The following is a 14,554-nucleotide window of genomic DNA, read 5'->3' as shown; positions in this document are numbered from 1 at the left end:
ATGCCTGCCGTCCTGGAAGATTTCCTAGAAAGGCAGTTACCGGTAAGTAACTGGTACTTTTCTCAAGTCATCTTCCAGGACAGGAACATATTTGGGGGGCACACCATACAATGCATTTAAATTCAAGATGGTGCTGCTGTAAGACCTATAAACAGTACAAAATATTTTACAGCGCACACATACAAGAATGACATTTCCTGCAGGGCTAGTTAAAAACACCTGAACATATTCAAAAAATACGGGGGTTTGGTCACACGATATGGTCATATAGTGCTAAGCCCACTTACTGCGACAAAGTACCCCGAATTAGTGGGTCCTACACTAGTAATAGAATGGAAGATCCTCTGTCTCAACCATGGGAGCTGAACTTCTCTATGTGGGAGAACTGAAAGGGATACATCCTAATCACTGGTGGCCACTAAATAGGAGGTAATGAGGAGGGGGAGGGGTGCTCCAGCCCAAAAACCTGGTCAGGGCCTATTACAACATACAAGAACATATTTGGGGGGCACACCATACAATGCATTTAAATTCAAGATGGTGCTGCTGTATGGTGTGCCCCCCAAATATGTTCTTGTATGTTGTAATAGGCCCTGACCAGGTTTTTGGGCTGGAGCACCCCTCCCCCTCCTCATTACCTCCTATTTAGTGGCCACCAGTGATTAGGATGTATCCCTTTCAGTTCTCCCACATAGAGGAGTTCAGCTCCCATGGTTGAGACAGAGGATCTTCCATTCTATTACTAGTGTAGGACCCACTAATTCGGGGTACTTTGTCGCAGTAAGTGGGCTTAGCACTATATGACCATATCGTGTGACCAAACCCCCGTATTTTTTGAATATGTTCAGGTGTTTTTAACTAGCCCTGCAGGAAATGTCATTCTTGTATGTGTGCGCTGTAAAATATTTTGTACTGTTTATAGGTCTTACAGCAGCACCATCTTGAATTTAAATGCATTGTATGGTGTGCCCCCCAAATATGTTCTTGTATGTTGTAATAGGCCCTGACCAGGTTTTTGGGCTGGAGCACCCCTCTCCCTCCTCATTACCTCCTATTTAGTGGCCACCAGTGATTAGGATGTATCCCTTACAGTTCTCCCACATAGAGGAGTTCAGCTCCCATGGTTGAGACAGAGGATCTTCCATTCTATTACTAGTGTAGGACCCACTAATTCGGGGTACTTTGTCGCAGTAAGTGGGCTTAGCACTATATGACCATATAGTGTGACCAAACCCCCGTATTTTTTGAATATGTTCAGATGTTCAGGTGTTTTTAACTAGCCATGGAGGAAATGTCATTCTTGTATGTGTGCGCTGTAAAATATTTTGTATCTTCCAGGACAGCACACCTCAGAGGATAAGCAAGTTCCTCAGGCCTACCTTAGGGTAGGACCACTGCAAGACCCTCTTGGCAAACTTTGGTTCTGCAGTGAGCTTTACCTCCACTCCATATGCTTGATGAAGGTATCTTAGCTGGATCATGCAGCTGATCTGCAGGTTTACTCCACCGATGTCCCTGCCTTCTCTGCTTCGGATGCAGGATCTAGGTGGAGTGGGTTCTTAAAGATGGAATCAGAAAACATGTTAAACTTGTAGGTTAGCAATGTTGTCTGTCTCACACATCTAACAACCATGGCCTATTGTGCCTATAGGTGCTACTTAGAACCACTAAAAAGTTTAAACAGAGACCTGTGTTGTAAGACAAGGACACTACATTGATCAATAAGAGGGCCTGTCTTAACACTACCCTGTTCAGGGAAATAAAACTGCAAAAAAGGGGGGCCCCTGACAGACAACCTTTTTTGTTCATTTTTATCTTTACGTCAGCAAAGACTAAAGCGAAGCCTACTAAGGGTAATAGATTAACAGAAGCTTGATCCCTGGGTTGCCCAATCTATGGCTTTACTTATGCCTTAGAGTCTACTTCAGGAGATTAAAGTCCATAGCAGGAGTAGAACACTTATATTGCTACATCTAGTTTCGCTAGAAGGGCGAAATGAAGGCCATGCACCGAGCCGTAACCTATTAGGTCGAGTATACATCTTCAGGCCATAATACTCCTCTGAACATAACTTCCCAAGTTCCTACTAAACAGGGTGATTCTTTATCGCCTTCCTCCAGTGTCCTATAACCCTACTGGGCTTCAACCCTAGGAAATGTTCTGGCATCCCTGAATGTAAGGGGCTGAGGCTTTCTGACATGTGACGTCTGCAGCCAGAACTCCTGGCCCCTCCACAGAAAAGAAGGCTGTAATGTTGTGTATCCAAGTGTGGCTAGCTAAACCAACATATCGAATATGGGAAGAGACCCAAATCTGAACCTCAGTGTAGACAAACAGTCCTCACAGTCTGGTTTTCTGATGTGCGGCCAATATGTATAAACCTTAAGACACAAGCAAATCCTAAATGCTGCTTTTTTCTGAAGTGCAGCTAGCTAGGTCATAACTGATATAAAACAGAAAGGACGGGAACACCATTTACTGTGGCGTTTTACTGATGTACAGCAAAACAAGACTCTAAATATAAGACAGAAAGACCCAAACTTCTATGTTGCGTATTTCTGACGAACCACCAAACATAGTTATAAGATCAATATGAACACGGAAAAAAAAAACACCAGCTTCCATGTTGTGCATTTCTGCTGTGCCACAGGTAAACTAATATGGAACGCAAGACAATCTTTTCTGTTATGCAGTTCTGTAGTACAGTCAGATAGAACCAACACTGAGAAAGGACACAGGCAAGCTGCAGCATTGTGTTTTTCTGAAGTGCAGTAAGGTAAGGCAATATGAAACAGAAAGTACCAACAAGCTTATATGTTGAGTATTTCTGCTGTGCAGCAACAGAAAAAACAGACAGTCTTCACAACTGCGATCTTTCTGGTGTACTGTAAAGGCAATAACTCCATGATAAGTATTCCTGTTGTGTAGCAAAACCTCACACAGAAGGGACAGATAAGCTTAGGGCTCCCACACGCGTGTGACCCAACCTGCAACCTGGGACTGCAAAACGCAAGAGAAAAGTCATATACTATGGCTTTCAATGGGTACCATTCTTGTCTGTGCGACTCCAGGTCACAGCGCCTCCAAGCAGTCCCTGCTTTCTAGATCTACAGGCCTCAAGATTACACAGGTCACAGGGAAAAACTTGCAATTTCCAGGTCGAACAAGTGAGGGTTCCCCAATGCTGTGTCTCCCTGGAGAAGTGCAGCCAACAACCTCCTGCTGTGTATCCCTAAGAAGCAGCAAGGTAGAACAATGAGAAACAGAAAAGACACCGCTCACTGCCGTGCCTTTCTGATATGCAGCCGATAAAGCAGTAAATATAGGACATACAGGACACAAACAATCTTTGTAGCAATATACCAAAACTGAGCAGAGATGCCACCTCAATCCTCAATGTGTCTCCCTGCTGAGCAGCAAAAACAAATCAGAAAAGGACAAGCAACCTTCACTGCTGTGTCCTTTCTGATATGCAGCCAGTAAGGCAGTATATGTAAAGCCCCATACACACGATAGGACTTTGTACAAACTTTCCCTTGGATTTTTGTACAAAGGGCGTTGCCCAAAAGTTTGTCTTGCATACAGACGACAGGACTTTTCCAGCCAACTTTCACCAAATCACATGGTTTTTCAGCTCTTTACCACCACCCTTTGGTCAACTTCTTTATTGTTGTCTGATATTGTGTCAATCTCGCCACTTTTTTTGGCGAGATTGACACCTTGCGAGCCGGGTTCACACTGATGCGGGGATCCGAGTTGGATCCCCGCCAATACCAGGCACTGTGTTTGGTATGAATCTTGAGGGGGAACTCCACGCCAAATTTTAAATAAAAAACCGGCATGGGTTCCCCTCCAGGGGCATACCAGGCCCTTAGATCTGGTATGGATTTTAAGGGTAACCCCCTATGCCAAAAAAACGGCGTGGGGGTTCCCCCAAAATCCATACCAGACCCTTATCCGAGCACGCAGCCTGGCCGGTCAGGAAAGGGGGTGGGGATGAGCGAGCACCCCCCCTCCTGAGTTGTACCAGGCCACATGCCCTCAACATGGGGGGTGGGTGCTTTGGGGGAGGGGGGGCACCCTGCAGGCCCCCCCACCCCAAAGCACCTTGTCCCCATGTTGATGAGGACAAGGGCCTTTTCCCGACAACCCTGGCCGTTGGTTGTTGGGGTCTGCGGGCGGGGGGCTTATTGGAATCCAGGAGCCCCCTTTAATAAGGGGGCCCCCAGATCCCGGCCCCCCACCCTATGTGAATGAGTATGGGGTACATTGTACCCCTACCCATTCACCTAGGGAAAAAAGTGTCAATAAAAAACACAGTACACAGGTTTTTAAAGTAATTTATTAGGCAGCTCCGGGGTCTTCTTCTGACTTCGGGGGTCTTCTGACTTTGGGGGTCCTCTTCCAACTTCGGGGGTACTCTTCCGACTGCGGGGGTCTCTCCGGCGTCTTCTCCCGATCCTATCATCCTGTCCTCCTCCGCCCCCGAAGTCGAAAGAGGACCCCCAAAGTCGGAAGAGGACCCCCGAAGTCGGAAGAAGACCCCCGAAGCTGCCTAATAAATTACTTTAAAAACCTGTGTACTGTGTTTTTTATTGACACTTTTTTCCCTAGGTGAATGGGTAGGGGTACGATGTACCCCATACTCATTCACCTAGGGTGGGGGCCGGGATCTGGGGGCCCCCTTATTAAAGGGGGTTCCCGGATTCCGATAAGCCCCCCGCCCACAGACCCCGACAACCAAGGGCCAGGGTTGTCCGGAAGAGGCCCTTGTCCTCATCAACATGGGGACAAAGTGCTTTGGAGTGGGGGGGCCCGCAGGGCGCCCCCCTCCCCCAAAGCACCCACCCCCCATGTTGAGGGCATGTGGCCTGGTACGGCTCAGGAAGGGGGCGCTCGCTCATCCCCACCCCCTTTCCTGACTGGCCAGGCTCTGTGCTCGGATAAGGGTCTGGTAGGGATTTTGGGGGGACCCCCACGCCGTTTTTTCGGCGTAGGGGTTACCCTTAAAATCCATACCAGACCGAAGGGCTTGGTATTCTCCAGAGGGGAATTCCCTCTCGCGCCCAATGCAGTAGGAAAATGTGTTTTTCCTATTGCAGCTAGTGCAAGATGTACAGTACCCTGCCGCCGAGAATCGCGCTGGCAACATTCTCGCGGCTGCGTACTGTAGTTTGTACAAAAGTCCGATGGCTTTGTGTACACACGATTGGACTTTGCTCCATCGGACTTTTGTTGCCGGAAAGTTTGTCCGTTCGCACAGCCAACAAAAGTCCGATGGAAACTGAAAAAGTTTGTCTGATGGAGCGTACACACGGTCGGATGTTGCTCCAAAACTGCTAATTTGCATGTTTGTTGTCAAAAAGTCCAATCGTGGGTACGGCCTTTAAGACGTAAAAGGACAGAAAACATTCAATCTTGTATATGTCTGATGTGCAACAATATAACAATTCTGAATAGAGATAGCACATCCATATTGAAGTGATTTGGCATGCGACTCAACATGTCAAATCGCATGTCTAAAATTGTCAGCCATTGCCGTTAATAGCACCGTCTGAATCGGCATGACACCACTTTGCGGTGCTGCACCGATTACCACAGGCAGTATATGTACTACCCCTGGCACAGGTTCAATTTGTATTTCTGCTACGTAGCCTAACAAATCAGGACCATCAATCTTCACCGCTGCCTTTCTGATAAGCAACCAATAAGGCAGTAATACAGAACACAAAAACCCACAGACAGACCTCAATCTTGTGTATGTCTGATGTGCAGCAATATAACAATTATGAGCAGAGATGTCACAAGACTCAATGATATGCATTTCTGCCGTGTGGCAGAAAACCATAAAGTACAGACCACCTTCAGTGTTGTATTTTTCTGATCTGTAGCCAAATAAAGCCATACAGCTTCAGTACAGTGCATTTCTGATGTACAGCAATATACCCCTTATGAGCAGAGATGTCACAAATCTCAATTTGTATTTCTGCTGCGCCAAAAAACATCCCAGCAAGGACAAACCTTCACTACTGAGGTCTACTGGTGTGCAACCAAGAAGGAGTCATGGTGTATCCCTTTATGAAATAACCAAACAGGGGCAAATTATTTCATAGGCATAGCCTGGGTTGTAGATACTAACCCTTCACCACCAGTGAAGGAACAAATCCAAAAATGGTTGGACACCTTACTATAGTAGCTGTTGTCCTACCTTACCTCCGATCCCTGAGGCTGAGCAAATGCTAGCCAGCTCATACACAGGTGGGGCTAATCAGCAACTAAAGTCTTAATGAGCCCAATTAAGACAGCTTCTAGAAGAGGTAGTCACCAATTTACCCTGGAGATAAATAGCTACCTGCAGGCCTTAAACAAGCAATTACTGTATGTAGCTCTTGTATAGGTTTGCACAGAAAATCCTCAAAGGATGTAGGAAGCGATTTATGGTAAATTGCCTTTAAATCTGTCACGGAGTGGACTGTAGCCCAAACCAACAAAAAGGTTTTTCTTACCTCCTGCACTATGATATAACCACAGTGTAAAGGTGGAGTGGGCGGTTAGAGCTTATGAAAAGTTACCCATAGCAAGCAACCCCCAAAAGGAGGATCTGTCACAAGGGAACCCTTACTGTGCCACACAGAAGCTTGGTCCCTGCCACATCATTGAAAGTTAGGTCAGCTTTTAAGCATCTTGGAGCAACTTCAGATTTCTAGCAGCTGGGGAAGGGGTTAATTTACTAAAGCTGGGGAGTGCAAAATCAGGCTTACTTCTGCCTAGAAACCAATCTGATTCCAGGTTTTAGTGCCAACACTTAATTGAAAAAGCTGAGGTGAGAAGCTGATTGGCTACCATGCACAGCTGCAGCAGATTCGGAGTGAACCAGTTTGAGCTAATCTACCCCTAAGCCATTTATGTCAACCTAGCAGAACTAAATGATGCACAATACTCCTTGGGGTTGATTTACTAAAACTGGAGAGTGCTAAATCTGGTGCAGCTCTGCATAGAAACCAATCCAGGTTCATTTTGACAAAGCTTAATTAACCACTTGCCGACCACTGCACGCCGATATATGTCGGCACAATGGCAGCGATGGGCTTATGGGCGTACCTGTACGTCCCCTTTAAATGGCGGGGCTAGCGGGTGCGCATGCCCACTGCGTACAGCGTGACCGTGCCCACGGGACGGCAGACTCGATGTCCGCCACTCTGCGATCGTGTCACAGAGCCGCATAACGAGGAAGTGCTTATGTAAACAAGGCATTTCACCATTCTGCCTTGTGACATGACAGAGATCACTGCAACCTGTCATCGGAAGCAGTGATTGCTGTCATGTGAGTTATAGCTCATCCCCCCACAGTTAGAATCACTCCCTAGGACACACTTAACCCCTTTATCACCCCCTAGTGGTTAACCCCTTCCCTGCTAGTGTCATTTACACAGTAATCAGTACATTTTTATAGCACTGATCGCTGTATAAATGACAATGGTCCCAAAATAGTATCAAAAGTGTCCGATGTGGGAGGGGGCGGGACCGAAAGTTGCCCTGCATGGAAGCTCTTAGCTCTCCATCAGCCCACAGCCTAACGGCCTCACAAGGGGATTTTCAGCACCTGTATATGGGTGGAATCAGGAGAACCCGATCCTCTAAAGCCAGAGGATCTTCCCAGCCACCTTCCGGCTCTTCCACGACTCTCCGTGGGTATGTTAAGCCGCCCTTAACACTCGGTGACGAGATGGACAAAATGGCGCCGAATACATCCGCCGCCTCCACAACCATCAAGCTTCCCGCCATCTGCTCATCCATGGAGCGCATCCACACCAACCCGGGAGATGGATGGGCAGCAACTCCGAGACCCGGGAGCGGTGAGTCCATCTCCGCCCTTCGCCTCCCAGGCAGAGCCGCAGCGCGATCCCCAGGATCCAGCACTAGGCCGCACTGCAGCCACATACACGCAGTGTTCTGAGGCCTTTCCGCGGCTGCTGCGTATGGCCTCAGACGCGGACCTGCTTGTGGGGAGAGCTGTTTCCCCCACTCCGTCCCTACAGTCTGACGATTTCCCCCCGCTGCCAGGTCCAGAATGTGTCCGGGTCCCGGGATCCCTGTTGGTGGATCCAACCGGAGGATGCACACCTCCCCAAGCTCATTACCCCGGCACAGCTTTTTCCCAACCACAGAGACAATCTCGTCACAGCAACCCCAAACCTACAGAGAAGCAACCAGCCTCTCTGAGCCTGGCTACCCTGGATACACCTGCAAGCAGCCATCCCGCTCCTCCACACTCCTCCGAGTGGAGTGACCAGCGGGACCCCCAAATGCGGCCCTGGGTACCAACGCAGTCTGCACCCCCCATTCATCCTCAGAGGGAACCCTCTCCACCACATTTTTTTCATCAACAAATAGGGATTGATCCCCGATACCAGCAGCCTCCTACGTGGCAGGCCTGCCTCCAAGCCATTCCTACCAAAGAGGACTTCAAACTACTTATTGAGGAGGTCAAGTCTGCCTGCCGTGCAGAAATCCAAATAATTCATGCTAATCTTAAACATCTTTCTGAGAGAGTGGAGATGGCAGAGGAGGAAATACAAGAGACTAAGCTGGCTGTACATTGCACCCAAATACAGGGAGCTGATCACCACTTAATGTTAAGGAACATGCAGCGCCATATTAAAGATTTGGATAATAGAAGGCACAGAAACAACATCTGAGTCCGGGGTTTGCCTGAATCAGAAGGCCCAGAAGATCTACACGACACCTTGCAAACCCTATTCAACAACGTCTTGGGGGACCCCCCAAATAAACCCATAGAGCTGCATCCTAAAGGGCCTATTTCCAGACCCCGTGATGTCATATGCAGGGTACACTCTTTTCCCTTAACCACTTAAGGACCGCCTAACGCCGATTTACGTCGGCAAGGCGGCACGGGCAGGCAAAATCACGTACATGTACGTGATTTGCCTCTCGCGGGTGGGGGGTCCGATCGGACCCCCCCCCGGTGCCCGAAGCGGTCCCGTTCTGTTCCCCGGCGATCCGAGATGAGGGGGAGGCCATCCGTTCGTGGCCCCCCCCTCGCGATCGCCGCCGGCCAATGGGAACACTCCTTTGCTGCTGTATGCTAAACAGCAGCAAAGGAAATGATGTCATCTCCCCTCGGCTTGGTAGTTTCCGTTCCAGCGCCAAGGGGAGAAGACATCAATGTGAGTGCACAACACACTACACACACAGTAGAACATGCCAGGCATACAAAACACCCCGATTCCCCCCCCCCGATCGCCCCCCGATCCCCCCCCAATCACCCCCCCCCCCCCTGTCACAAACTGACACCAGCATTTTTTTTTTTTTTTTTTTTTCTGATTACTGCATAGTGTCAGTTTGTGACAGTTACAGTGTTGGGACAGTGAGTATTACCCCCCTTTAGGTCTAGGATACCCCCCTAACCCCCCCTAATAAAGTTTTAACCCCTTGATCACCCCCTGTCACCAGTGTCGCTAAGCGATCATTTTTCTGATCGCTGTATTAGTGTCGCTGGTGACGCTAGTTAGTGAGGTAAATATTTAGGTTCGCCGTCAGCGTTTTATAGTGACAGGGACCCCCATATACTACCTAATAAATGTTTTAACCCCTTGATTGCCCCCTAGTTAACCCTTTCACCACTGATCACCGTATAACCGTTACGGGTGACGCAGGTTAGTTCGTTTATTTTTTATATTGTCAGGGCACCCGCCGTTTATTACCGAATAAAGGTTTAGCCCCCTGATCGCCCGGCGGTGATATGCGTCGCCCCAGGCAGCGTCAGATTAGCGCCAGTACCGCTAACACCCACGCACGCAGCATGCGCCTCCCTTAGTGGTATAGTATCTGATCGGATCAATATCTGATCCGATCAGATCTATACTGGCGTCCCCAGCAGTTTAGGGTTCCCAAAAACACAGTGTTAGCGGGATCAGCCCAGATACCCGCTAGCACCTGCGTTTTGCCCCTCCGCCCAGCCCACCCAAGTGCAGTATCGATCGATCACTGTCACTTACAAAACACTAAACGCATAACTGCAGCGTTCGCAGAGTCAGGCCTGATCCCTACGATCGCTAACAGTTTTTTTGGTAGCATTTTGGTGAACTGGCAAGCAAGCACCAGGCAGAGTCAGGTTAGCGCCAGTAGCGCTAACACCCACGCACGCACCGTACACCTCCCTTAGTGGTATAGTATCTGATCGGATCAATATCTGATCCGATCAGATCTATACTAGCGTCCCCAGCAGTTTAGGGTTCCCAAAAACGCAGTGTTAGCGGGATCAGCCCAGATACCTGCTAGCACCTGCGTTGTGCCCCTCCGCCCGGCCCAGCCCAGCCCACCCAAGTGCAGTATCGATCGATCACTGTCACTTACAAGGCACTAAACGCATAACTGCAGCGTTCGCAGAGTCAGGCCTGATCCCTGCGATCGCTAACAGTTTTTTTGGTAGCATTTTGGTGAACTAGCAAGCACCGGCCCCAGGCAGCGTCAGGTTAGCGCCAGTACCACTAACACCCACGCACGCAGCATACGCCTCCTTTAGTGGTATAGTATCTGAACGGATCAATATCTGATCCGATCAGATCTATACTAGCGTCCCCAGCAGTTTAGGGTTCCCAAAAACGCAGTGTTAGCGGGATCAGCCCAGATACCTGCTAGCACCTGCGTTTTGCCCCTCCGCCCGGCCCAGTCCAGCCCACCCAAGTGCAGTATCGATCGATCACTGACACTTACAAAACACTAAACGCATAACTGCAGCGTTCGCAGAGTCAGACCTGATCCCTGCGATCGCTAACAGTTTTTTTGGAAGCTTTTTATTGAACTGGCAAGCACCAGCGGCCTAGTATACCCCGGTCGTAGTCAAACCAGCGCTGCAGTAACACTTGGTGACGTGGCGAGTCCCATAAGTGCAGTTCAAGCTGGTGAGGTGGCAAGCACAAGTAGTGTCCCGCTGCCACCAAAAAGACAAACACAGGCCCGTCGTGCCCATAATGCCCTTCCTGCTGCATTCGCCAATCCTAATTGGGAACCCACCACTTCTGCAGCGCCCGTACTTCCCCCATTCACATCCCCAACCAAATGCAGTCGGCTGCATGAGAGGCATTTTTATGTGCTCCCGAGTACCCCTACCCAACGAACCCCCCCAAAAAGATGTTGTGTCTGCAGCAAACGCGGATATAGGCGTGACACCCGCTATTATTGTCCCTCCTGTCCTGACAATCCTGGTCTTTGCATTGGTGAATGTTTTGAACGCTACCATACACTAGTTGAGTATTAGCGTAGGGTACAGCATTGCACAGACTAGGCACACTTTCACAGGGTCTCCCAAGATGCCATCGCATTTTGAGAGACCCGAACCTGGAACCGGTTACCGTTATAAAAGTTAGTTACAAAAAAAGTGTAAAAAAAAAAAAAATATATATATAAAATAAAAAAAAATAGTTGTCGTTTTATTGTTCTCTCTCTCTATTCTCTCTCTCTATTGTTCTGCTCTTTTTTTACTGTATTCTATTCTGCAGTGTTTTATTGTTATTGTTATTATCTTTTATCATGTTTGTTTTTCAGGTATGTAATTATTTATACTTTACTGTTTACTGTGCTTTATTGTTAACCATTTTTTTGTCTTCAGGTACGCCATTCACAACTTTGAGTGGTTATACCAGAATGATGCCTGCAGGTTTAGGTATCATCTTGGTATCATTCTTTTCAGCCAGCGGTCGGCTTTCATGTAAAAGCAATCCTAGCGGCTAATTAGCCTCTAGACTGCCTTTACAAGCCGTGGGAGGGAATGCCCCCCCCCCCACCGTCTTCCGTGTTTTTCTCTGGCTCTCCTGTCTCAACAGGGAACCTGAGAATGCAGCCGGTGATTCAGCCAGCTGACCATAGAGCTGATCAGAGACAAGAGTGGCTCCAAACATCTCTATGGCCTAAGAAACCGGAAGCTACGAGCATTTTATGACTTAGATTTCGCCGGATGTAAATAGCGCCATTGGGAAATTGGGGAAGCATTTTATCACACCGATCTTGGTGTGGTCAGATGCTTTGAAGGCAGAGGAGAGATCTAGGGTCTAATAGACCCCAATTTTTTCAAAAAAGAGTACCTGTCACTACCTATTGCTATCATAGGGGATATTTACATTCCCCGAGATAACAATAAAAATGATTTAAAAAAAAAAAAAATGAAAGGAACAGTTTAAAAATAAGATAAAAAAGCAAAAAAATAATAAAGAAAAAAAAAAAAAAAAAAAAAAGCACCCCTGTCGCCCCCTGCTCTTGCGCTAAGGCGAACGCAAGCGGCGGTCTGTCGTCAAACGTAAACAGCAATTGCACCATGCATGTGAGGTATCGCCGCGAAGGTCAGATCGAGGGCAGTAATTTTTGCAGTAGACCTCCTCTGCAAATCTAAAGTGGTAACCTGTAAAGGCTTTTAAAGGCTTTTAAAAATGTATTTATTTTGTTGCCACTGCACGTTTGTGCGCAATTGTAAAGCATGTCATGTTTGGTATCCATGTACTCGGTCTAAGATCATCTTTTTTATTTCATCAAACATTTGGGCAATATAGTGTGTTTTAGTGCATTAAAATTTAAAAAAGTGTGTTTTTTCCCCAAAAAATGCGTTTGAAAAATCGCTGCGCAAATACTGTGTGAAAAAAAAAAATGAAACACCCACCATTTTAATCTGTAGGGCATTTGCTTTAAAAAAATATATAATGTTTGGGGGTTCAAAGTAATTTTCTTGCAAAAAAAAAAAACTTTTTCATGTAAAAAATAAGTGTCAGAAAGGGCTTTGTCTTCAAGTGGTTAGAAGAGTGGGTGATGTGTGACATAAGCTTCTAAATGTTGTGCATAAAATGCCAGGACAGTTCAAAACCCCCCCCAAATGACCCCATTTTGGAAAGTAGACACCCCAAGCTATTTGCTGAGAGGCATGTCGAGTCCATGGAATATTTTATATTGCGACACAAGTTGCGGGAAAGAGACAAATTTTATTTATTTTTTTTTTTTTTTTGCACAAAGTTGTCACTAAATGATATATTGCTCAAACATGCCATGGGAATATGTGAAATTACACCCCAAAATACATTCTGCTGCTTCTCCTGAGTACGGGGATACCACATGTGTGAGACTTTTTGGGAGCCTAGCCGTGTACGGGACCCCGAAAACCAAGCACCGCCTTCAGGCTTTCTAAGGGCGTGAATTTTTGATTTCACTCTTCACTGCCTATCACAGTTTCGGAGGCCATGGAATGCCCAGGTGGCACAAAACCCCCCCAAATGACCCCATTTTGGAAAGTAGACACCCCAAGCTATTTGCTGAGAGGTATAGTGAGTATTTTGCAGACCTCACTTTTTGTCACAAAGTTTTGAAATTTGAAAAAAGAAAAAAAAAAAAGTTTTTTCTTGTCTTTCTTCATTTTCAAAAACAAATGAGAGCTGCAAAATACTCACCATGCCTCTCAGCAAATAGCTTGGGGTGTCTACTTTCCAAAATGGGGTCATTTGGGGGGGTTTTGTGCCACCTGGGCATTCCATGGCCTCCGAAACGGTGTTAGGCAGTGAAGAGTAAAATCAAAAATTCACGCCCTTAAAAACGCTGAAGGCGGTGATTGGTTTTCGGGGCCCCGTACGCGGCTAGGCTCCCAAAAAGTCCCACACATGTGGTATCCCTATACTCAGGAGAAGCAGCTAAATGTATTTTGGGGTGCAATTCCACATAGGCCCATGGCCTGTGTGAGCAATATATCATTTAGTGACAACTTTGTGCAAAAAAAAAAAAAAAAAAAAAAAAAAAAAAAGTGTCACTTTCCCGCAACTTGTGTCAAAATATAAAATATTCCATGGACTCAATATGCCTCTCAGCAAATAGCTTGGGGTGTCTACTTTCCAAAATGGGGTCATTTGGGGGGGGGTTGTGCCACCTGGGCATTCCATGGCCTCCGAAACTGTGATAGGCAGTGAAGAGTGAAATCAAAAAGTTACACCCTTAGAAATCCTGAAGGCGGTGATTGGTTTTCGGGGTCCCATACGCGGCTAGGCTCCCAAAAAGTCCCACACATGTGGTATCCCCGTACTCAGGAGAAGTAGCTGAATATATTTTGGGGTGCAATTCCACATAGGCCCATGGCCTGTGTGAGCAATATATCATTTAGTGACAACTTTTTGTAAATATATATTTTTTTTTTTTTTTTTGTCATTATTCAATCACTTGGGACAAAAAAAATAAATATTCAATGGGTTCAACATGCCTATCAGCAATTTCCTTGGGGTGTCTACTTTCCAAAATGGGGTCATTTGGGGGGGTTTTGTACTGCCCTGCCATTTTAGCACCTCAAGAAATGACATAGGCAGTCATAAACTAAAAGCTGTGTAAATTCCAGAAAATGTACCCTAGTTTGTAGACGCTATAACTTTTGCGCAAACCAATAAATATACGCTTATTGACATTTTTTTTACCAAAGACATGTGGCCGAATACATTTTGGCCTAAATGTATGACTAAAATTGAGTTTATTGGATTTTTTTTATAACAAAAAGTAGAAAATATCATTTTTT

This window comes from Aquarana catesbeiana, linkage group LG03 (assembly GCF_042186555.1).
Source record: "Aquarana catesbeiana isolate 2022-GZ linkage group LG03, ASM4218655v1, whole genome shotgun sequence".
In the NCBI taxonomy this organism is placed as follows: Eukaryota; Metazoa; Chordata; class Amphibia; order Anura; family Ranidae; genus Aquarana; species Aquarana catesbeiana.
This window is presented reverse-complemented; position numbering follows the sequence as displayed.